At 35.0% G+C, this 25,618-nt stretch overlaps 2 long non-coding RNA genes across 4 annotated transcripts; both read left to right on the plus strand.

The window, feature by feature from the left end:
- The first annotated feature begins 6,875 nt into the window (after positions 1 to 6,875).
- LOC110897817 lies at positions 6,876 to 7,774 on the plus strand. 2 transcript variants are annotated; one of them, XR_004876116.1, is made up of 2 exons: positions 6,876 to 7,271; positions 7,350 to 7,774. It is a non-coding gene; the product is annotated as an uncharacterized LOC110897817 (long non-coding RNA). The 2 variants fall into 2 exon arrangements; XR_002568966.2 differs by having other exon boundaries at positions 7,359 to 7,774.
- A 2,304-nt stretch (positions 7,775 to 10,078) lies between these two features.
- On the plus strand, positions 10,079 to 13,891 carry LOC110902636. 2 transcript variants are annotated; one of them, XR_004876117.1, is made up of 4 exons: positions 10,079 to 12,830; positions 12,905 to 13,078; positions 13,231 to 13,598; positions 13,681 to 13,891. It is a non-coding gene; the product is annotated as an uncharacterized LOC110902636 (long non-coding RNA). The 2 variants fall into 2 exon arrangements; XR_002571291.2 differs by having other exon boundaries at positions 13,231 to 13,891.
- The last annotated feature ends 11,727 nt before the right edge of the window (positions 13,892 to 25,618 follow it).

Raw genomic sequence — 25,618 nt, forward strand, 5'->3', positions numbered from 1 at the left:
GGGGAGAGTTTGTATTTCATGCATATGTGAATCATTGTAACTTCAATCATTCAGTTAAAAGTATTCATGATGAAAACAAATCTTTCATTGTTTATGATTTAAAGTTTATCTTCATTCCGCTGCATTATTTCCATATTGGTTATCTTCTTACATCTTTCATCTAAAACATTCACAAACAATTTAAACTCAGATCCTAACAATCTTCCGGCTAGATTTGAGGAAACAGAGAGAGTGGAGAGTAAAGTAAAGGATAGTATATGGATGAAGTTGGTAACCACCAATGTTGGTGAGTTGAAAGTGGAAGTTGTGAAAGTATTGATACCGTTTTGACAATTTTTAAACCAATGGACTATAATAGTTATTTTCAACAAACCACGGGGACGGAACATGTAACAAACTCTTTATTTATTTTAATTTTAATAACAGGGGCATTATGGTCATTTTAAATAAACTAACAGTATAATTGGATGGCGTTAGCGTGGGTGAACTGTAATAGTTACAAAAGTAGAACCACATGGACTGTTTTGGCAATTTTTAAAATAATGGTCTGAAATAGTGATTTTTTACAAACCAAAAGGACTAAAAACATAATTAACTCTTAAATTAAAATTTAGCTAAATTCAAAAACTTTTATGTAGGAAATTATGTTATTGTACAAAAAGGAAACTTTAAAAATAAGAATTGTATATAGATAACTGTGATTATAAATCTTATTAAAAATGTTTTAACATAAATTAATTCTTTTTTTTCAAAATTCAAATTTACTTAAATTAAGGATATTATATATATATATATATATATATATATATATATATATATATATATATAGGGTAAGGTTCATGCGAGAACCACCTTTTTTGCGAGAACCGCAAGAACCAATGTGAACACAACCTAAAATAGCTAAAAAAAAACCTAACCCCCACCTCCCCCCCCCCCCACAAAAAACCTACCCCCCCCCCCCCCTAAAAAAAAAAAAAAAACCTATCCCCCCCAAAAAAAAGAACTAACCCCCCCCCCCAAGCTAAACGCTAAAAACTAAACCCTCCAAAAAACCAAAAAAAAACCTAACCACCCCCCTCCACCCCCAAAAACCTAAACCCCCTCCCCCACCCCCCACCCCCCAAGCAAAAATGCTAAAAACTAAACCCAAAAAAAAAAAACCGAAAAAAATCTAAAAAAAAAACACACACACACACACAAAAAAAAAATTTATTATTTTTTACATTAAAATCGCTACTTTTAGTAGCCAAAAAAAAAATTTTTTTTGCTACTAAAAGTAGCGATTTTTTATAAAAAAATGTTAAAAAAATTGGTTTTTTAGCTATTTTTAGTTGTGTTCACATTGGTTCTCGCGGTTCTCGCAATAAAGGGTGGTTTCTAACAGATCCTTCTCCTATATATATAGAGAATGATCCGTTAGGAACCACCCTTTATTGCGAGAACCAATGTGAACATAACCAAAAATACCTAAAAATAGATAAAAAAACACACAAATTTTTTTTTTAACATTTTTTATAAAAAATCGCTACTTTTAGTAGCCAAAAAAAATTATAAAAATTAAAAAAAAACTGGCTACTAATAGTAGCGATTTTAATGTAAAAAAATTATAAAAAACAAAATTTTTTGTGTGTGTTTTTTTTTAGGTCTTTTGGGGGTTTAATTTTTAGCATTTTAGCTTGGGGGGGGGTGTTAGGTTTTTTTTGGGGGGGGGGGGGGGTGTTAGGTTTTTTTGGGGGGGGGGCGGGGGAGGGGGTTTTAGTTTTTTTTTTTGTGGGGGGGGGGGGGGGAGGGGGGTTAGGTTTTTTGGGGGTTTAGGTTTTTTTAGCTATTTTAGGTTGTGTTTACATTGGTTCTCGCGCTTCTCGCAATAAAGGTGGTTTTCGCATGAACCCTACCATATATATATATACATATATATATATATATATATAGGACAAAGATCCGTTAGGAACCACCCTTTATTGCGAGAACCGCGAGAACCAGTGTGAACACAAACAGTAATACCTAAAAAAATCTAAAAAACACCCAAAAAAAATTATTTTTATTTTTTTAATATTTTTTTTGTAAAATTCGCTATATTTAGTTTACAATAAAAAAATAAAAAAAAATTCAAAAAAGAAAAAAAAAATTCCGAGTCACAGTTATCCATGCACATGTGCATTTGTATATTTTCTTTGAAAAATTCCGTAATTCATTACAAATATTAGATAATTGCACTTTCATTTACACTACCATGTGTAATACACTACTTTTTACGTTAACAATATTAGAAATGCACATGTGTATCTATATGTATCAACATCAAATAAGGTGTTTCGGTACACTAATTTCTCTTTCATCTATCATTCCATCCATAATACACAAACATGCACATGTGCATTTTTGTCATTTCTTTGACAAATTCCGTAATTCATTACAACTATTAGATAATTGTACTTTCATTTACACTACCATATGTAATACAATACTTTTTACATTACCAATATTAGAAATGCACATGTGCATCTATATGTATCAATATGAAATAAGGTGTTTTGGTACACTACTTTGAATACACTTTCCCTTTCATCTATCATACCATCCATAATACACTACCATTACCTCCTACCATCCATAATACAATACCATTACCTCCTACCATCCATAATACAATACCATTACCAATATTTTCACTTTATTACATGTATATAAACACCATTTATACCATCCAATCAACATATTACATCATAAATTGACAACTATAACCAAACCATCAACCACTAGATGTAACTAACCAAAAAACATGTATATGGGCCTACTTCTCCATTCAAAATCACAAACTTTTTGTAACAAAACACGTTATATCATGGTTATACCTAATGATGCACATGTGCATTTTGAATATTGCTAATGTAAAAAGTAGTGTATTATGAATGGTATTGTAAATTAAAGTGTAATTGTCTATTCCTGATAACGTATTACCGAATTTGTCGAAGTAATGATACATATGCACATGTGCATGGATAACTGTTAACCGAAAAAAGACGTTTTTTTTATGGTAACGAAATATAGCGATTTTTTTAGGAAAAATATTAAAAAAAATAAAAAAAATTTTTGAATGCTTTTTTGATTTTTTTTAGATTTTATTTTGTGTTCACATTGGTTCTCGCGGTTCTCGCAATAAGGGTGGTTCTCGCATGAACCTTACCCTATATATATATATATATATATATATATATAACCTTACCCTATATATATATATATATATAGGGAGAAGATCATGCGAGAACCACCTCTTATTGCGAGAACCGCGAGAACCAATGTGAACACAACCAAAAATGCCTAAAAATAGCTAAAAATCACACAAAAAAAATAATATTTTTTATATAAAAATCGCTACTTTTCGAAGCCAAAAAAAATTAAAAAACTAAAAAAAAAAATTTAAAGTAGCGATTTGAGCATAAAAAATATTAAAAAAAAATTTTAGATTTTTTTAGATTTTTTTAGGTTTTTTGAGGGTTTAGTTTTTAGCATTTTAGCTTGGGGGAGGGGGGGGCTGGGTGTTTAGGTTTTTGGGGGGTGGGGGAGGGGGGTTTAGGTTTGGGGGGGGGGTTAGGTTTTTTTTAGGTTTTTGGGGGTTTTAGTTTTTAGCATTTAGCTTGGGGGGGGGGGTGGTTAGGTTTTTTTTTTTTTTGGGGGGGGGGGGGGGTTTAGGTTTTTTTAGGGGGGGGGGGTGGGGGTTAGGTTTTTTTAAGGTTTTTTTAGCTATTTTAGGTTGTGTTCACATTGGTTCTCGCGGTTCTCGCAATAAATGGAGTTCTCGCATGAGCCCCTTCCTATATATATATATATATATATATATATATATATATATATATATATATATATATATATAGAGTAGGGTTCGCACGGAAAGTGTGTTTTTCCTAGAAAGTCTAGGAAGCGATCTGGTCCATCCGATTGGTGTGTTTAAGGGTTGAGATTAAATCAATGGCAATCTTGTAATATTTGAGTTTAATTAATTGATTGTTTTAAATGAGTAGGGGCAATTTTGTCAATGGCCGTGTTTTAAATCAATTAGATAACCGCCCAGTTCCTAAATTCAAGCGATTTTCCCTCTCTCTCTCCAAACCCATCTTGGAAACCCCAATCCCTACAAAAAATAACTACAATCATGGAAGAAGATAACTTTAGAAACGATGGAGAGCACCGGATCAAATTAAAACACTTCTCCATCTCCACCATCTCCGACTTCATCATCACCATTCAAATATTGTTCTTATCATCTCCGTTTTCTTGACGATGTGTTTTAACAGCAAGCAAATTAATACAGTTGTGTTTTAGCAGCAAGCAGATTCATACAGTTGTGGTTTAGCATCCAGATTCATACAAATGTGTTTTAACAGCAAGCAGATTCATACAGTTGTGTTTTAGCATTCAGATTCATACAGATGTGTTTTAACAACAAACAGATTCATACAGTTGTGTTTTAACAGCAAGCAGATTCATACAGATGTGTTTTAACAGCAAGCAGATTCATACAGTTGTGTTTTAGCATTCAGATTCATACAGTTGTGTTTTAGCATCCAGATTCATACAGATGTGTTTTAACAGCAAGCAGATTCATACAGTTGTGTTTTAGCATTCAGATTCATACAATTGTGTTTTAACAGCAAACAGATTCATACAGTTGTGTTTTAACAGCAAGCAGATTCATACACTTGTGTTTTAGCATTCAGATTCATACAGTTGTGTTTTAACAGCAATCAGATTCATACAGTTGTGTTTTAGCATTCAGATTCATACAGTTGTGTTTTAACAGCAATCAGATTCATACCCTGTGTTTTACCATCTTTATATTGTGGGATCTATAAAAAAATTGGCTTTAGCCCTGTTAACTGTTAAAACACAGCACCAAGAACATGCTGATAAATTCCAGTAATCTTCTGAACAATTGAATATGCGATGTAATGTGACATGGAATTTTAGTTAATGAACACATTGACTTCCAGATTTGAATTCGAAAATAATAAAAATTGCAAAAATCATGGAATTTTAGTTAATGAAGATACATTCCAAAAATAAAATTAAAATGTGAAATTACATGATAGCCCTTCTACTTAAAATCCCTCAATGACACATGTCAAATTCTTATTCCTTCCTAGACTTTCTGGGCCATCCGATTGGTGTGTTTAATGGTTGAGATCATCTTAGTGGCATTTTGGTAATATGTGTGTGATAATAATTAATTGATTTAATAGATTGGGGGTATTTTGGTCATTCAACGTCTTTTAAATCAATTAACAAACTGTCAAACATTAACCCACGTCCTAAAATCACGCGATTTTCTCTCTACCCACTTCCTAAAACCCTAATCCATACCAAAATTCGCTAGTTTCATGGATGAAGATAACAAAATTCGGAAAAAAAATACAAGCGTTAGTTGCTATTTAATTTGTTGATTGTGTTCTAGAACTCGAATTTTTATCATCTGCGTGTTCTTTTTCTGGTAATTTTGAGGCAAGAGATTCAAGATTATTGAAACAACGAAGAAGATTGATATTCCGATGTGTTCCAAAAAACGTTCCAATCAGGCGTCGTCGATCATAGTGCGTTTTTTTATGTATTTTTCAAAACTAGTGTTTCAAAATTGTGTTTATTGTAATCGATCATTGCTGGCTGTTGATACCAGTGTGTTATATGCAAATATGAATTGTGTGTTTGACAATAGATTTTATATGGGTGTGTTTTACAATTATAATGACTTGTAGTTGTGTTTAAGGTAAATGTGTTTTACGGTGTGTTTATGTTGCTGTGTTTTAAGGTTTATGTGTTTTACCATTTTAATGTTGATGATGACAGTGTGTTGAAGACGAAGACACTGGGTTGTGTTGAAGATGAAGACACTGACAGCGTGTCCAGCAATCTGCTTGCTGTTAAAACACAGCGTCAAGAAATATGCTTGCTGTTAAAACACAATGTCCAACAATCTGCTTGTTGTTAAAACACAGCGTCAAGGAAATCTGCTTGCTGTTAAAACACAATGTCAAGAAATCTGCTTGTTGTTAAAACACAGCGTCAAGGAAATCTGCTTGCTGTTAAAACACAATGTCAAGAAATCTGCTTGCTGTTAAAACACAATGTCAAGAATCCTCCAGCAATCTGCTTGCTATTAAAACACAGCGTCAAGCAATCTGCTTGCTGTTAAAACACAATGGCCAGCAATCTGCTTGTTAAAACACAGCGTCAAGAAATCTGCTTGCTGTTAAAACACACTGTCAAGAAATCTGCTTGCTGTTAAAACACAATATCAAGAATCCTCCAGCAAAATTGCTTGCCGTTAAAACACAGCGTCAAGAAATATGCATGTTGTTAAAACACAATGTCAAGAATCCTCCAGCAATGTTTAATCTTTTTTTACGAATTCATGTGAATATGTTGTATGGATTGTATGATTTAAATTGAAACTATCAATTTGAATTAAATGGGATATTTAGTTTCCATAATTTTATGGTTAGTTAGTTATCCTAATTAAATAATCCATAATTAAATTAATATTCAAATTACACAATTGCCCTTTTAGTTAAAATCCTACAATGCCACATGTCGCGTTCTTATTGCTTCCTAGACTTTCTAGGAAAAACACACTTTCCACCCAACTCCTACTATATATATATATATATATATATATATATATATATATATATATATATATATATATATATATATATATATATATATGAAGCTACTAAAATAGAAACCATCCTCAGTTGTAAGAACCGTGAGAACCACTCTCCATCAATCAGAATAAAGGGTATTTTGGTCAATTCTTTCAAAATGTCTAATCTTTCTCTCTTTCTTCATTTATTATAGCAGACTTTTACATATCTCTCCTCTCTCCTCTCACTTCTCTCATCGCTCATCTCATTCTCATCTCGCTGCTCTCTTTCAAACCCATCTTCTCTTTCAATTCTCTCATCTAAATTCAAACCTGCAACCATAAAAAACTCTCATATCTCTCATCCCTTTGCAAACGGAGAACACTCATTGAGGAGTCGGAGCCTCACCGGCTTCCTTCTTGCTTATCCGACGACAACAAGCAACCCTGAAACCCTTGATTTTTCTGGCAATGGTGGCGACTGAGGCTTGACGAGGACAGACAGAGAGACTGAGAACAGAGAGAGACGGTGGAGGTAGGTGGACAACGGCGACCGAAGGGGTTTTCCGGCGACCCGCCGGAGAAGATGACGATGGTGAGCGACAGGGAAGGAATAATTACATAATAATTAAAGGTTATTCTCTCGTATATAATAATTAGTGGTTTTAATTGTTACAGATTAAGTATTTTCTTTTTGAATTCCGTATCAAAGTCATAGCAGGTGTACTTTCAAGAACAAAATTACAAAAGAAAAAAAAATAGGGAACATTGTATCAACAAATGGACATCCCCAATGTGAAATGCAGTTGGTTGACGATGGTTTTTGTTTTTAAAAGGAGCTATTGGTTTGGGGCTCTTTTATGACAGCTGGTAAATTCAATGCAGGCTTTGCAATTTGAGGATGCAAAGTTTAAGGCATTTGATCTTGCCTCCAAACCCGAGGGAAGTGAGCTTATTTGCCCAGATCACCTCTCGGTTTTAAGTTTTAACTTCCTTCTTGTTGTGCTATAATAATTGCCATAGTGTCACTTGTTTGATGTATTTGTCGGGACTAGTGTCAATGCCGGATTTGGGTGAGATGTGATAATTTTGGATATTTTCAGATGTGGCAAACTTTATAATAGAAATTATTGATCATAGTGTTGTCAATTTCGCTAAAGGTATGTGGACGGCTGTAGTGTCGCCCCACGGTTAGTGGACTACGGCAATCGAGGGGGTTTTCCGGCAACCCACCGGAGAAGATGACGATGGTGAGCGACGGTTAGTTGACGATTGTTTTTGTTTTTTATTTGTTGTTGGGGCGTGAATACGGGGCAAAAAAAAGATGGATGCGTGATGTTGTTGGTTTTTTTATTCCCCCCCCCCCCAAGTCGATGATGATAACAATATATCTGAGACACCTCCCGAGTTTGCGATATCTGGGTGCGTTCGTTTTTGCATAAAAAAGTTTTTGTAAAAAAAAAAAAAAGTTAAACCGTAAACTTTTTAACGTAAACCGTAAACTTTTTAACGTAAAATGTAAAAACGTAAAATGTAAAAACGTAAAAAGTTTTACGTAAAACGTTAAACGTCAAAAGTTTTACGTAAAACGTAAAACGTAAAAAGTTTTACGTAAAACGTAAAAAGTTTTACGTAAAACGTAAAACGTAAAAATTTTAAACTAAAACGTAATAATTTTTACGTAAAACGTAAAATGTAAAAAGTTTAACGTAAAACTTAAAACGTAAAAAGTTTAAAAAGTTTAACGTAAAACGTAAAAAGTGTAAAAAACGGCGTGTTAAAAAAAAGTCAAAAAACGGCGCGTTAAAAAAAGTCAAAAAACGGCGCGTTAAAAAGACGTGTAAAAAAACTTGCAAAAAAAAAGTATAAAAACGGCGCGTTAAAAAACGTGTAAAAAACGACGCGTAAAAAAAATGATGCTTGAAAAAGCCCAGCGTAAAAATGGCGCGTTAAAAAAATGACGCGCAAAAAAATCGGCGCGCAAAAAAACTTGCCTTGTTAGAAAAATTTGAATTTAAAAATTCTTTTAATAAAAAAATTCTTTTTAAAAAATAAAAAATTAATATAATAAAACAAAAAAGTAATAAAAAAATAATAAAGACAAAAGGACAAAATAGAGTAATTTTACTAAACTAATCTTTTGGATTAAAATATTAAAAACATAATAAAACAAAATGTATTTAATATTCATTTTAGTTACTTTTAATCTCATCCATCCATCTTGTTGATCTAAAGGCTAGGAACTGGTTCTCGCGGTTCTTACAACTGGAGGTGGTTTTCATTTTAGCGGTCCCCTATATATATATATATATACATAGGTTGTGTTCACATTGGTTCTCGCAGTTCTCGCAATAAAGGTGGTTCTCGCATGAACCCTACCAAATATATATATATATATATATATATATATATATATATATATATATATATATATATATATATATATATAGGGTAGGGTTCATGCGAGAACCACCTTTATTGCGAGAACCAATATCAGCACAACAAAATAAACCCCCTATACCACAAAAAACCTAAAACCCCCAACCCCCGCCCCCCAAAAAAAAACCTACCCCCCCTCCCCACTACACCACCAAAAACCTAAAAAAAAACCTATAAAAAAAACCTAACCCCCCCCCCCCCACGCCCCAAAAACCTAACCCCCCCCCCCCCACCACCACCACCCACCCAAGCTAAATGCTAAAAACTAAACCATAAAGCTAAACCCCCCAAAACCTAAAAAATCTTTAAAAAAACTAAAAAACAAATAAAAGAATTTTAATATTTTTTTATAAAAATCGCCACTTTTAGTATCCAATTTTTTTAAATTTTTTTATTAATGAAAAGTAGCGATTTTTATAAAAAAATATTAAATTTTTTTTATGTTTTTTTTTTATTTTTTTAGGTATTTTTTGTTGTGTTCACATTGGTTCTCACGGTTCTCGTGGTTTTCGCAATAAAGGGTGTTCCTAACGGATCCTTCTCCTATATATATATATATAGGGAAGGGTTCAAACGAAAACTATTGTAAGAACTCGAAAACTAGAAAAAAACCTAAAAAACACACTAAAGTGATATCGGGTAACCTGATGAGTCATAAACAAGTTCTATATTCCAATATACTTTAAATATGTTACCAAGTCAATAGGTAACCAAGATTTTATAAACAATATGTTTTAAAATCAAAATATGCACCATAAGGGCATTTTAGTCATTATGTGACACACTTTGAGAACTTGCATAAAAATTTGAGTTATGAACAAGTACATTCTGTTTAAAAATATTTTGCCTGTAAATCTAGCATTTTTTAAGAGACAAAATAACGTGTTTTTGAAAAAAATAAATAAATTAGTATTACACGTGTGCAACACTACAAAAAACCTAAAACCCCCAACCTCCCACTCCCCAAAAACCTAACCCCCCCCCCCCCCCACATCCGCCCCCCAAAAACCTAAACTGTCCCACCCTCCAAAAACCTATCCCAAAGCTAAACTTAAACAAAAACCTAAACCCTAAGGCTAAGTAGTATTGCATATGGCAATACTAAAATAGTATTATTAGAAAAAGTATGACACGTTAAATCTTTTTTTATGTCGAAAAAATATGCTCGAATATATACTCAAACGAAAGATAAGAAATTTTGTGATCTTATGGTGAATCAAAGGTCCAAATTACTATAACCATATTTCTAAGCAAAAGTTTTATCTTTGGTTTACAACCATATTTATAAGCAAAAGTTTTAGTTTTGGTTTTGGCTATTAACTGAAATTAAACGAACCGAACCAACCGTCAATCTAATAGAATAAACCGAACATATTAACCAAAAACCGATTGGTGGATACAACAGACTAATTGATATTTCAATTTCGACTTCAGTTGAGAATAATAACCAAACTAACCGAACCATGCACACTATGGCAACGTCTGTGTTCCTCGTCGCATCGCGCAAACACCCTTCTAGTATTATATTACATATAAGGAGGACACAAAGGTAACTTAACATATTTTTAAGACAATAGCAATTCCAAGTTTTAAAGCATATGGTAAAATCATTATATATAAGTCTAATTTACAGCATACTTATGCAATTGGTGGTTGTACTTCAAGCCTTGTTGGTTTAATGTGCTTTATATATTGTACGCTATGAAGAATTTGTTGTTGCTTCATATCAGATTTTTATTTCTCTTTATTTTATGAGGAGAGATGTGAGAGAACGATTAGAGGTCAGAGAGAGAGAGAAAGAGACGGTGAAGGTAGTCGGCCATGGCCTCCGACCAACTATAAACAGCGCCAGTGATGAAAGAGAAGGGGTTATCGGAATGTCTAGACGGCGGAGGTGTCACGATGGTATATGAGTGTGAGACCAGACAACATTGGTGGAGGGGATTTGGTTTAACACGACAATGACGACAGTGGAGATTAGGGTTCCGACGACTCTGTTGCCACTTTTTCAGTTAGAACAGAGACAAGCAGAGTTAGATGGACATCAACCACTGAGCCTGTCATGGTTGTATTGTTGGCTGCTTCAGAGGCGTGTCTGTGTTGGTGGCATCTTCCCTCCATAAAACCGTTTTCTCGTCATAATTTCCCTACACCTTAGTCATTTTCCAAGATTTTTCTCTCCAAATTAGGTATTGTCTGAGTTGATTATTTTTACATGTTGTTGATTGTCGTCATTTATTCTTCGTTCTAGGGTTTTTTTTGTGTTGCGGGGGTTTAATTTTGTTTTTTTTTTTGGCTGATTTCAAGTTTAATTGAGTTTATGTGGGACTGATTTGGGTTTCACTTCACTTTCTGTTTTCAAGTCAACTGAGTGCTCTTTTGAAACGCTAAATGTAGGTTGTTTCGCCACCAAATTTGGGATCCATATTGTAAGTTTCTTATTCCTTGCTTTGTTTAGCTTTTCCTTTGAATTTGTTAGCTACAGATCCTTAAGATAATTGCATTTTTTAGTTGGTTGTTGTTTATTGGTGTGTTTTGATGTTGCTCACAAGGTGTTTGATGTTTTGCTTGAATGAGTTTCTTATTCCCTGATTTGGATGGTTGTTGTTGTTATGAACTTGACCAAGTACTTGATGCACACAAGGTGCTCGACATAATGCCCGTGTTTGGGTTGCTGCCTTGCTAGGTTATATGCAGTAGAAAGATAACCGGATTAGAAATTAGAAGACTTGATTCTCAAACTGTAATAGTTGAAAATTTTTGATACTTGAAGCTCAGAAGTTGGAATCTATAACAGTAATAGTTGAAAAATCTTTGGTTAATCTTGGCTTAAAAGACACGTAGTATTATTGATGAAATGAATGTTAAAGGAGGTTCTACAAAGAATGGCAGAAGCCGCACAATTAGCATATGAAATGTGCGGTTTTGGCCTTGTGCTTGATGTTAGTAGCTTTGATGATTTGATTGCTGATGGATGTTTGTATGTCCGTTAGCTTTTTTAGATGAAATAGTTGAGGGTCAAAGTTGGGATCCACGATTGAATTCAAATTTGTCACTATTGAGTTCATATATATTTTGGTTAAGTGTATAAAATAAGCTATAGACAACATGGATTCATCATCGTTTAAACAACAGATACTGTAACTTCTTGAATGGGTAAGGCTGCTAGATAAGCTAGGCTCTTATTTATTAGGCATGGAAACAACAGTGTTAGTTAATTTTTTTTAACGGCCAACAGAATCAATCTCGAGCACTCTCGGGGCACCCACTGGACCAAACGGAGTACTCCGAGAGTAACCCGAGTCCACCACCAATTCCGAGGAAAACCCGGTAACACACCCGCCCATAGGTACGACAGTGAAATTACCAGTAAAACCCGTATTGTAGTTGACAATGGAATTTCATGCCATTAGTTGATTATTTGTGCTCACACACAATGTTAGTTATAGTTGAATTTGATGGTGGTGTTGCTGTTTTTAAACTGGAGTACTGGACTATAAGAAACAACCTGCACGTCTTGCATAGTCACCCCAGTTTCACAAACAGATTGGCGGTATCTAGCGGTTATGGATGTGTGTTTGTGGTGGCTATTGTTTTGAGAGTCGATGACTCTTATACACATAGGCATTTGTATATACACATAGGCATTTGTATGTAATTAACTGAAAATACATTGGCTCTCGATGTGTTCCACGAGTTCGACGCCTAAATTCAACACATTTGTTTCGATTTGCTTCCATATCCCTTCAATCAGGTACTTTGTTGTTGTTAATGTATATGGTCAAGAAACTGTAGATCTTTATTGTTGACTGATTATTTTGATTACAGTTTCGTCGTATGGATGATTGGAGATTATGGCGGTACTCTAGAATCAAACCCTCACGCCGTCACCTCTGTAGTTCCACAACACCGTATCATATGGCCGAATAGAATGCAACTTTGTTTTAACAGTTCGAAATAGAAGGTCACGGGTCTTGATATTGAAGACATGAAGCGTTAAAGGTACTATATAATCTGATTTGTAATCAAATTTTCATGTTATTGATACTGTTAGACACACATTTAGAATTTAATTTTTACCCATTATACAACCTATTTGGGTAAAGTTTGATAGTTACTACTTACTATTTTTATGTTACGTCTTATTTATGTAGATATCATGAAAGTAAAGGGTATCATTGTGGACCATAAAGTCCCTCCTATTAAGTTTTGACATTTGCAATGCCTACAAAGAAACTTGGGGTGGTTAGTGACATGTCTGATTGTAACACAGGATGACTCGGTGAAGGTTGAGTTTCTTCTGATAAATGTTGTGAGTATGAAGAATGAGTTAGAGATCCTACTAAAAAGGTTGATGGAAAAGAATCCAAAAGACGATGCAATCGTTTGTGTTGTTGCGTTGTTTCAAACAGTTGTAATAAGCAGTAATGGAGGACTTTGAAAATGGTTTCAGTGGACTAAATGTGTTGACAGGATGTTCTTTGGCTGCTGAGAAAAGGGGACCATGGAAGAGGGATTATAAGTAAGCATTACATTTGTGAAAAGTATGCAATATATCATCATAGTTAGGTTAATTGTGAATCTTCATTTGTGTTGAAATGCAGTGTGTATAAAGGAAGAAAATGTTGTGAATCTTCTCTGTGAATATGTAAGGGTGAACCCGGCCGCAACGCGACGGATACTATTCTAGTTTAAACTAAATCTTCCTATCACATGAAAGTTCCTCGCGATTTTTAAACAACATAACTTTTTTATTCATTAATATTTAAAAAAAAATATACCATAAAAACGATCATTTTATTTTTTTTAGTTTGAGTGTAGTATTGCTATAGTTTTTTTTAATCATAAAAAAACATCATGTTACGTGATTATATACCATTACGTGATCACGCGCTTTACTGCCGTTTGTGTCATTGTGTTGTGTTTTTTGCCGCATCACGCGAGTACCCTTCTTGTATGAATAAGTGAAGGAACATGAGAAGTTGCTACGTCACATTTAATGAAATTGTTTATTAAAAGTATGATAACATATTGAAAGATTTGTTATTGTTAAAGTTCAAATAATTTATTTCTAATATTATAAATAATACAAATAAAAAACAACACTATTTATTAGAGTAAAAATATTTAAAAAATTGAAACATAAAGCTTCTTATTATTGTCTCTTTATATATTTGGATACCTTTACCTTTTTACAGCTAAATCATCAAAATGTTTTTTTTTTCTTTCCAAAATTCATTTAAATAAATCAATGCATTTAATTTTTACAAGATGCTAAAGATTTTGTTAAAAATGCAAGGTAACCAAAATCATATTTATTAATATATGTTATGTATACGTATAATTATTATAAGTTATGTCGTATGACGTTTGGTTTATGTCATTTTCATAAGGAATTAAAATGTTTCAAAGTAACTAAAACTTAAGTGAATTTGATTTGAAATTGAAAATTTGTCAAAGAAACTAAAATTTGTTATAGATTTGATTAAAAAATAAAATCATTTTTGGTTTTAAAGTGTGCTATTAAGTACACCCTCCTATCCACACTCCCTCCCTATAAAAACACCAAATGATTATATTACAAATTAATATTTTATTGTTTTTTTTGTCTTTTTACTATATTTATTACTCCCTTCGTCCCATTAAAAGTGTTTTATTTTAAATTTTCAAAATCTTTATTTATAAACTTTGACTTTAATTATATATTTTTTTGTGTTATATAAAACTTGATGAAAATTAACCTGATAAAAACACTTGTAAAACACACTCAAATTATATAACTTTCATCAAGTATTATCTAACACAAACAAAATTATTTAAGGTCAAAGTTTACAAAAAAAGACTTTGAAAATTCAAAATAGGACACTTTTATTGGGACGGAGAGAGTATTATTATTATTATTATTATTATTATTATTATTATTATTATTTACTATATATTAATTATCAACTTTTCTTATACGCAGAAAATCACATATTCAATTTTCTAACATTTTTAACCCTTATACTTTTTTCCAACTTTGTCAGAGATTTTTTTTTACTTTTTACCGATAACACGTTTCTAATTTCAACTTTAGTCCCTTATACTTTTCATATTTTACAAATTAGTCATTTTACGTTGTGTTCTAAGTTTTGTGAGTTAACACGTTGCAATGCGCGTGTGTGGTTCAACGTTTTTATGTTATTTGTTTTGTGGTTTAACAGCTTCATGACGGGTGGTCCATGGGACAACCCTTAATGATGTTAAAAGACGAGTTTATCCCTCACTTGATCGCGTAATTATCTTGAATTAGATGACTACAGTTGCTTATGTTTCAGGTACACTTTGGAGCTTAAAATGGACAAATTGCTGTTGTGGAAGGACTGGAGTGGAACGGGACAAGAATGGAAGGAAAGAAGAAACAAAACAGAAGAATCAGGGGTCCACCGTAATTTACGGTGGCTACCGTAAATTACGGTAGCCCCTGAAACTCCCAGATTCCACCGTATCACAGTAGTCATCTACCGTAACAAATTGAAGTCTACCGTAACTTACGGTAGGTACCGTAAGTTACGGTAGAGGCTGCGGAAAAAATGTAACTGCCTCCATTAAACCGTTTTTGGGGGTGTCATTTCACATTATTCATCATTGGGACGTTTTCTTAGTAGTTGGGGGGCGATTTTGGCTGATTCTACTTGGTTCTAAACAGTTCTAAACATTTGGTTTGTGTTTTCGATTCATATGAACATTAATCTTTGTGTGATGATGATGTACCAAGTCATGAGTGGCTAAACTTGTGGGGATCATCCTAGAAGTAAGGTTTCCTTTTGAAACACTATGTTTGTGCTTGAATTTCTAGAATAATAACTTTGAATGTTTGTTTGAGTTATTATGGTGTTTAAATGTTTGTTTGTAAAGTGTTGATTTTTGTTTTACGTTAATCTAAACCATACGTTCTTGGTGTAGTTGGCAATCGAGATATCATGGGAGGGATTAGGGTTGGATAATTGTCAATTGATCATCGGGTAACAACCTCGCATTTTATAATCCGAGTACTTAGTTCCCTTTCATCACAAACAGATAATCAAACACGAGCCATGTCTATGTGGTTCTTTCTAGTTAAGCATAAACATTACTGTGGATTAAAACCTGAAATCTAGGATGGTCGCTTGTTCCTAATCTGTTTACAAAACCAATCTTTGATTTGCAATTTAATTAGTTAATATTAGTTCTTAAAACCAAAACAATCAACTCTTGAATTTTAATTTCTGCAATTGTAGTTTGATTTTAGTTAAAGTGCAAAGCTACATAATCGACATACTTTCCACAAACTCCCTGTGTTCGATACCCATTTGCCATTATCTATTAGTTGTAATTTGGATTAAATTTGCGTGTACTACGACAGCACGTCAAATTTTGACGCCGTTGCCGGGGAGTAGTGCGCAACGTGTGTTAATTTAGTAGTTTTGTTTTGTTATTTCAGGTTTACGCTGGTTATGTTTAGTGTGCAGGTACTATAGGTGTATGCATACTAGAGGCTTTCACAAGTCGTTACCACTATCGTTTGATCCGGAGATTGAAAGAACGTTAAGGCAAAACCGAGTTTTAGTACGAGAAAACAGAAGTATTGGTTCACCTACCTTACCCATCACACCACGAAACATCATGAAAGAATCCCAAATACCACCCACAACGGGTCAAACGACCTCATCATTTATACCTACTTCCACACAACCATCACCAAACACAACCATACCTAATACCACTACAAATCCTACTCCACCTCATGACACTACACCAACCAACACCACACAACCGATCACTACTCAAGTTGAACCCAATCTTACCTTTAGCCCTTCTACCACTATTCCACCATTGTCACACTTCTTTCCCCAACTACGGTTCAATCATCCTCTAATTATCCAATACCACCAAATTCAACCATTGTCCATGCTACTTCTACATTTAGACCATCGAACCAATTGGGCTTTCAATACTCATCCCTTCCATTCGGGCAATCCTTGGGTATTCAAGGGGATGGATATGATGACGGTTATGAAGATGATTTTAGGGGATACGAAGAAGAAGGTTTTTACTATGGGGGTGATGGAGGATACTTGGGACCTCAAGGAGGAGCGGGTCAACAAAGTCAACCAATTCAACAATTTCAAGACACGAGTAGATTACCGGTCGGGGTGCAACACATTAGACCGCAAGGGCCACAACTGCAACGCCTACACCGCTACATCAAGTGCGGCCTCAAAATACACAACCGCAATTTCAAGGGCCGATTCAACAACAACCACCAATGCATCAATATCAATACCAACCACCATTTGCACCTCAAGGGCCTATGCAAGGGCAAATGGGTCAACCAAGAGCACCATTGGGTGCCCCTCGAAGACATCATCGTGAAGTAGTACGGGGAATCGAAGCTCACTTCTGGCCTATTATCACTAACAATCCTTCGCCGGTAGTGGTTCCTCATCATGTGGATGGAAGAACTTTTGAAGTGAGAACAACCACCCTCCAAAGTCTACCGAAATTTAAGGAGTTAGCAACGGAAGAACCTTATTTCCATTTGGAGATATACGATTCTATTTGCAACACGATTGGAGGCCAAGGGTTCTCTTCGGATGATGTCAAGTTGGTCCTCTTCCAATTTTCTTTGGAAGGCAAAGCAAAGAGATGGTTTCACACTCTACCTTCCGCGTCGATTTTTACATGGGCCGACATGCAACAAATATTTTTGGACGAGTTTTATACTTCTCAAAAGACCAACGATGCAAGGAGAGGTTTGAGAAGCTTCCAACAACAATCGGGGGAGATGTTTCATGAGGCCTTCGAAAGATTCAATATGATGCTAAGGAATTGTCCTCATCACGGTATCCAACTTTGGGAGTTGTTGAACGCGTTTCACGAAGGGTTGAGTTCGGAGGATGCACGTGACTTGATGTCAATTACTAACGGTACATTCGGTACAAACTTTGAACATGTTGATTGGGCATTTTTAGAACAAATGGCGGTGACTTCCAAAAGGAAGGCTCAATCTTCAAGATGGGCAAGGCATGTGATACAAAGGCCACAAGTGCATGGAGTAGAGAGTGGCAATGTTCAAACCACGAATCAAGTGTACAACGTGTGCACTAATTGTAATGAAATAGGTCATACGGCGGAAGTTTGTGTAGTGGGAGTGGTTGATGAGCAAGTAGAGGAAGTGAATGTCGTTCAAGGGGGTGGCCGAAATTTCAATATGAACTCCAACACATACCACCCCGGGTTACGAAATCATCCTAATTTCCGTTATGGGAACGTGGCGAACCAAGCTAACCCAAACTTTCAAGGAGCTCAAGGTAACTTTACACCTCGCCAACAATACAATCAAGGCAACTATAGAGGTGGAAACAACTATGGCTACCAAGGGCAATTTCAACAAACGGGTCAAAGTGGTTCGGGTCAAAATTCGTCAAGCGGGAATAATGAGAAATAATGATGCAGCTAGCTGGAACAATATATTTGAATAATGTCAAAAAATATGTACGATTCTTGGATGGCACAACCTGCTACGTACCCTGTTATAGATTAAAACTCCGTATGTAACTATGAAATGATAATCATTTTGTAAGAAGGTACTTATTTTTATATAGCTTTTGTTACAACTATAAATATAATTTTGATAAATAATAACAAATAAAAACTAATAATAAATCATTACTAATAATAAGAATAAGACTATAGGGTGTGGTCATGACCCTCATGACTACCATGACCCTCCACGTCAGTGCCATCTAACCCACCTCTAATCAACCATTCAAAACCACTACCCTAAGGGTGTGGTCATGATCCAAACCACTAGCCCCTTATTTATTTTAATTTAGCTTTGTCTAAAAAAGGAAATGATTTGTTGAAAAATGGAAAGGAGGACCATGGTTGCCATGGTTTAATCCATGCAAACCATGGTGGATTAAGCAAGGGGGTGATGTAGTCTTCCATTCATGTTCCTATGTGGCAAATCATGTCCCAACCATGACCCCTACACCCTTTAGCCTAACAACAAATAATAAATAAACACCTTATTTATTAATTAGTTATGAAAGTAAATAATAAACAAACAATAAATAATAGTTATTAAACAAAAAGCCGTTTTTTGAGTGTCTACGAACACCACATGCACAAGATTTTCTTCTTGCTATATCTATAGATGGGTTAGGTCAACATATGCCGCCGGTGGAGTACCGTACTATCCTTAAGTATCGCCTCATGATTCCTTTATTCCCAGTTGATGAGGCATGCCCCGTTTGTCATAAGGCGTGTTTGGATTCTTTTGGGGAGCATGCAGTTCATTATGGAGATCTCTCGGGGTTCAAATACCAATAAGATTTGGTTAGTGATGTCCTTTTAGACATATTCAGGCGCGCTAGTGTTTCTGCGAAGAAAGAGGTACCCGTTAATTTCTTAACTGGCCCGTTGGAAGGGAGATCTACCCTTCGACCAGCCGACATTCCGGTCTTTGGATGGGTAGGAGGAAAACATGCTTGTATGGATCTAACAGGGGTTTCCCTGCTAGTGGGCTTAGGGGGTAGTGCTTTCACGGTGGGTCAGGCTGCTTTAAAGGCTGTTTCGGGTAAAGTGACCAAACATGAGAAAGCGTGCCTTGACAACCAGCACGTGTTTATCCTATTTGCTTTTGATACTTTTGGTTTTCTAGCGCCAGAGGCCGTGGACCTACTTAGTCGAGTTCAAAGAGTCATGCATAGTAATGTTATGACCCCGAGATCTATGGACGTAGTTTTTAAAAGACTTAGTTTTGCTATTCAAAAAGGGGTAGCGGCACAGCTTGTTGCCCGTTTACCAACTATCTCGATGTAAATTCATATAATAAAAAATATACGTAATTTCTAGGTTTAAACAAAAGACAAAAAAAAAAAGCAAAACAGGCTAAAAACAAAACAAAACTTATTGATTGATGTGATGTTTTTATAGGTGGAGGTATGGTTAGTAGGGGTTTGTGTATTTAGATTAAGGCTAGATGGTATGGTAGAGGCTCATCCTTGGAGGGTGACCCGCTACGTACGCGTCACGTCATAGTCTTTGGAGGATGCCCCTCTAAATGGGCCTACCCTACCAAGTTAGTTTATTTATTTTTTAATTTTGGCAAATTAAATACGCAATATATATATATATATATAGAAAGTATAATGTACTTCAAGGCTTAACCTACATTAACATACATGTCAAAAAATATAACGTGCGTTATTATCATAGAACGTGCGTGATTATAGTCTCATGCGTGATTATGTGGTCCCATGCGTGATTATGTGGTCCCATGCGTGATTATACCCCTGATCCAACGGTTACCATTGTCTCCTACGTGATGTATGATAAGGCTTTTTGTATGTTAATCTTACTCTATATATATATATATATATATATATATATATATATATATAACTAAAATTAATATAAACTCTAAAATAAACATTAATTCCAACATTACATTAAAAAACCAACATATTCTTAAAAAAAATAAAAAAAAACTACTAGTCTCCATCCGGCATGTAGTCGTTAGGTTCGTTTTGTGCGTTTTTTATGTGTGTACTCGTTACATAGAGAGAATCCGTTTAAATTTTGTTGTTCCAAACTCACTGGAACATAATTCCCGTTAGACGCGTTTTCATCGTAGTCACAAATCGCTCTACCTTCGTCTTCGATGATCATGTTATGCAGCAAGATACAAGCATACATAATGTATCGCAACATCTGTGTTGTAGAAGAATGTGCTGGATGTTCAGTGATATGCCATTTTTTTATAGAACCCCAAAACACCGTTCAATATCTTTTCTCGCGCCCTCTTGAAACTTCGCAAATTTCTTTCTTTTTATCGTCTGTCGGGTGCGGAATAGTTTCCGCAAATATTTCTTGCTATATAATTTCACGATCCATTCGCAAAACCTGTGCAAACACTCATGTGCGGTTCTTTCGGACATACTTAAATACTCGTCCAACGAATCAGGTGTCAATCCATAGGCCAGTTGGTGAATGGCCGACGTACATTTCTGTAAAGTAATGAATCCTCTTTGGCCCCTAGCGTCGTATCGCAGTGTAAAAAAGGATCAGACTGGGCCAAGTCGTCTTCGATACGTAAGAACAGTCGACGACTCATTCGGAACCGACGTCGAAACATCGCGTCCGTGTACACAGGTTCGTCGGCAAAATAATCGGCCACTAAATTATCATGAGCGGCTATATATTAACAACGAAAAATAAATTAAATTCATTATTAACACTGTAAAAAGTTAAATATATTATTAAATTTAAATAAAGATACACTAAAAAAATAAAATACCTTCTCGGTCTCGGTTTAAGGTGGCTCTCCTTGTTTGCCGTTGTGACTACGTTTCAGCCTCTTCGTCCTCCTCCATGATCATCTGCGTTGCGTGCATAATGACGTTTGAAAAAAAATACTTTGCCCTCACCCGAAGATGACGAACACCACGATGAAGAAGAAGAAGATGAAGACATGCCTATTTTTTTTTATAAAAGTATGATGGTGTATAAAAAAATGAGAGAGAATGAAAGAATTTTTGGTTTAAAGTGAGTGAATAAGGGTGTATATTTATAAAGTGGGATTTGAAAAATATATATTTTTTTACCAACGGCTAGTCCTCCAACGTTCAAAAATTTTGTCCTCTTCTCCCCGTCTCAAACGTCGCACACTCGACGAATTGGACGACGACGGGCCGGGCGGGATGGTGTGCTGGGCGACGCCGGGCCCCGACGAGGCTGGGACGAGCCCCACACCGGAGAGCCTAACCCTTTCTTAATTGTAAAAGAAGTTTGGAATTTGTTGGTGGTCGTGGCCACAGTTGCTGTTGTGACAAGCTGACAACGATTGCGACAATAGAGGCAGCGACAACATGGTTGAAGGGTTACATTGGTATGGGAGTCGGAGATTTGAAATCCTTTTGTTTAACTCTTAAACAACTGAATTTTTTTTTGAACGGCCAATAGAATTAATCCTGAGCACTCTTGGGGCACCCACTGAACAAACGGGTACTCCGAGAGTAACCCGAGTCCACCACCAATTCCGGGGAAAACCCGGTAACCCACCCGCTCGTAGGCACGACAGTGAAATTACCGGTAAAACTCGTTTGGCTCAAGGATCCAACCCAGGTTTCCTTGGGTCTCCTATCATTGCCCACCAGCGCCTCACTTGCACCAAGTTGGCGGTGATGTCACGGAGACTGTGTAGGCGGTGGCATTCTCGAGGTGGTTGAGGTGGCGGAGTCAAGGGTGAAGGGGTGTAGGGTATTATTCCGATGATGACGGCCAACACGGCGACGAGGGAGTCGGAGATTTCATTTGTTTGATCGTATTCTTCCACAATTTGGAAGGACTATTGAATTCCTTTTTATGAATAAATTCATTTCGATTACATTCTAAACCAAACATGAAACCTTTAGAATTTAAATTACAGATTTTACTAACCAAACACTATGAATGAAAGTGAGATTCCAATGAATGTGAATCACACATAATTTTGTAAACAAACACTTTAGTTTTCTACAAGATATAAAGAATCTTTTCTTTTCTCCAAATAAGATTAAGATTTTTTTTTTAACAATTTCACATCTTATATAATTACTTGAATGGAGATGGGATCAAATACAAACCTCAATATGTGTAATAACTATAAGAACCAACCACTATTAGACATGTGTCCTTCATTAAAAAAACTAGACAAGGGTATTTTAGACTTTATCACTCTATTTTTTTAATTTAATTAATTCCAAATTTTAATTATCCCCTATATTCATGCACCATTTCAAATCAAAATTTGAAAATTTCCAACAACAGGCACTTTGTAAATCAGCACAATCTTCACAAATCGCAACAATAGGCACTTTCTTAATCAGCACTTTGTTAATCAGCACAATCTCCGCCAACAACAGGCAATTTGTTAATCAGCACTTTGTAACAAATTATTACAACTATATGATTGTTTTAAACTAAGATAAAAGTCAATAAAGATAAGTACCAAGAATTCAAATAAAGAAATAAACAGATAAACTAAAATAAAAACTTGAAATTAATTTTCCATTACGCAGTTAGCATGTGTATTTACATAAATTTAGTTTCCTGTTGTGCTTGTTTTTCAAGTGCAACAAAAAACAAATTTAATTCCTTGTTGTGCTTGTTTTTCAAGTGCTACTAAAACACGTGCTACTTATTTTTTCAGTATGTTTTTAATGTGTTGTTTACACATGTGCTGGTATGTTTCTAAAGTTCTGTTAGCACATGTGCTTATATGTTTTTAAAGTGTTGTTAGCATATGTGCTGGTATGTTTTTAAAGTGTTGTTAATACACGTGTTGGTTAGTTTTCAAAGTGCTGATTCAAATCACCTTCAAGCAGGATAAAATCTTATGGGAAGAATATTTAACAAATTTTATGAAATATCTCGATGGGCAATTATATTTTTATTAACACATAATCAGCACAATTATAAAACAACTTTTGGTAACTTTTTTAAAAGTTACTTTTATAAATAAAAAAAGTATAGCAATATGTTACTTATATTAAAGATAAAAAAATACTTGATTTTATGGTATATTTTAAAAAAAAAATAATGAAGTATATAAAAGTTATTTTAGTTTAAAAAACCTTGGTGGAATTTGTATTTAATTGAAAATGTCAAATGACTAGCAATTTTACATAATTACCCCTAACTTGTTAGTACTAATTTTTAAGGGATTTTTACATATTCCCCCCTCTTAAGTCTCCTTATTACGTATTTCCCCAAATCAAAAAATCAATTACATATTTCCCCTTTTTTTGAGAAATTACCCAATTACCCTCAAATAAACTCATCTACGTATATCCCCATTTCCCCAATTGTATAATCAAGAGAAATCCTGCACATTTCCCCTTTTTGAAAGAAAATTCCTGATTCGATTCTTGAACACCCTGTTGTAAATAAAGAAATGCCAGTAGATTGTGATATAGCATCATCAACAAATTAAATCTGCACACCATCTGAATAAAACTGAATATTACAAATTTAGATTAAAGCAGTAGCACCAAAATGGGCATATTTCAAAATCTCAAAATAACAAACGACAACAGAATCAGAAGTGTCATTGTTTGAGATATGAGAAACACTGAAACAGGCTGCATTAGAAATGAGATAGTGGAAATGAATAATGGAAAGAACCTGTCTGGCCAAATTGGTTGGTGATGGAGTGAAAGCCTTGACCGGTGTGCAAGTCATTGATCTTTTTTGGGTGTTGTAACACCATTTGGAGTGGAGGAGGGGCTAGGTGCTACAAATGAACTCGAATCCGACCCGAACTTTTACACGAACTCGAATCTGACCCGAACCCGAAAATTGTGTCATATAAGTGAACCCGAACCCGACCCGAATATTCGTGTGTTGACCCGAACACTACTCGTTCAACCCCAAATTTTTTTACACAAATTAATATATTAAATTTAAGGGTTTTTTACATATTAAATTTATGGTTTTGTGTGTATTGTTTGACAAGAGTAACAAGTAGAAGAATTGGGGTGATACTACATGATCTGGGTAAATATGTAATTGATTTTACATATTAGAATGGGGAAATATGTAAATATTCATTTAATAAGTCATTAAGGGTAAAATAGTCATAAATAAGAGTCATTTAAATGAAAAGGGGAAATATGTAATATATATGAATTAGGAAGGGGAAATATGTAATTGATTTTTTAGTTTGGAGAAATATGTAATAAGAAGGCTTAGGAGGGGGAAATATGTAAAAATCCCAATTTTTAATTATAAGGGTTTTATTTATAATCAATCATAACCCTTGATTTAAACTGTCAATGGTTCAGATCTGTTATTACGGTTCTTACAATTAGCACTGTTTGTACAGTATCTTAACCCTGCTTGAATGACCTTTTACGATATGTGATGTGTGTAAAATGCAACATATAAATCACATCAATTAAGGCATAAAACTAACCCTTTTTTAGTACTAATGTTGGAAAAAGAGTGTTTTTGTCTTCCTTTTGTATTTTCAGGATGAAATGAGCTCAAAATCACAAAAGAAGCAAAAAGACAACTAATTCTACCATAAATACAAGAAAAAGGAACAAAAGTGGATTGCCCGGACCCTCAACGGCACCTCCCAAGGCAAAGGAGAAGAAACAGAGTCTGAACACGCCCCGTGTCCAGCGAACACGGGGGCGTGCCCAGGAAGCAGCAGAAAAGACAAACCAGTAGAAGCTTCCATTGCCCACCACGGGGCCGTGTCCAGCGAGCACGGGGGCGTGGTGAAAGTACAGCAGGCGCATTAATTGTAATTCGCAATTACAATTAATGAAGTGAGAGAATGTCAGACGGGCACGGGGCCGTGTCCAGCCTTCTGTTCAGCCTATAAATAGAGGAGCTTGGCTTCATTCTCTCTCATCCCTTGGCACACCACCTCTCTCACACTTCATCCACCACCCACCACCACCATAACACCATCATCCACCACCATCATCCATTGTCCATCGTAGAGTGTGTGAGTCGTCTCGGGAT

This window comes from Helianthus annuus, chromosome 13, assembly GCF_002127325.2.
Source record: "Helianthus annuus cultivar XRQ/B chromosome 13, HanXRQr2.0-SUNRISE, whole genome shotgun sequence".
NCBI lineage: Eukaryota > Viridiplantae > Streptophyta > Magnoliopsida > Asterales > Asteraceae > Helianthus > Helianthus annuus.